We start from the raw sequence: 1,210 nt of genomic DNA on the forward strand, positions 1-1,210 counted from the left end.
ACAACTTGCCCGACTGGCAAAAGAGGAACACCCCCATCTACTTACTGGCGGTTAATACATTGCAGGAAAGATCTTGTTTTAACACAGGTACTTAACGACAGGGTGTAATCAGTATAGATTAGTAAATCTACATACATAAATACTACCTTTTGGCAAATCCGCTGTGCAAGATAAAAGTAATTAATCAATCAGCCTGTTATCGGTTAATCCTTTGATCAATGTTTGTTTTTGTATCTCAGCTGATAATTCGTCTTGCTGCACTTCCATGCGCATATTACATAACATGTAATACATTTGTCACATCAGACCTTAATTCATAATGCTGAGTATTTACTCCAGACACACGAAATGCGAAATGGGAACGTTTGTCGGGTAATCTGAGTGGAATTACCATCATACCTGTTATAAATTCATTAACTGACCATCAAGTGAAAGATGACAAATAACATGTGTAGGTTCATACCACCAAACACTGGTTACAGCAAAGGGAGTAGTAATCGCTGAATTGCATGCAATGTCAATTGCCTGAAAAAACTTATGGGCCGACATTGTTTGGAGGATACGAACGGAACTTCATTGTTGCATAAGAAATACATATAAGCATTTGATGTGTACTGAAGTTAAAATTGTATATACCTAAGTAAATTTTCATTTGTCATAAATATAATATGTAATAGACATCATATGTTTACATGGCATTATTAAATATTGAGGTAAAAAAACACAGAAATAAGATCAAATTGGATCAGTCACTATGCCATCCATGCATTAGAAAATCCGAAAAGCATACACTCAGGCTTACCATTCACGGAGAATGAACAAAGTTTTTGTTAACATTTTAAATCACTAAAACATAGTAATGATGAATGTGATGCTATGAATACTTTATTTACAAAACTGAAGAGAAACTGTAGCACGGCATGTTGACAAGAAATCCTATTCGGTCGAACGAGGGACCACATTGTGCAGAATTGCAAGCCTGACACTGAGAAGTATGGACATAGGTTTGAAGCTTTATACAATAAGGGGTTTATGTACTACATCCCGTTATCAAATTTTCAAGATTAGACTCATAGTGACGAAAAACAAGTATGTACCAAAGCCTATTTGTCTCCCCTCGCCGCCATCTTTGACGATTTGTATGCCGTTTCGGGATGCTGTGACTGCCGTGTTGGGATACTATGAATGCCGTTTTGTACGTTCGGCGACC

This window comes from Haliotis rubra, unplaced genomic scaffold (genome assembly GCF_003918875.1).
Source record: "Haliotis rubra isolate DU_JTF1 unplaced genomic scaffold, ASM391887v1 Scf1614, whole genome shotgun sequence".
Classification (NCBI taxonomy): domain Eukaryota; kingdom Metazoa; phylum Mollusca; class Gastropoda; order Lepetellida; family Haliotidae; genus Haliotis; species Haliotis rubra.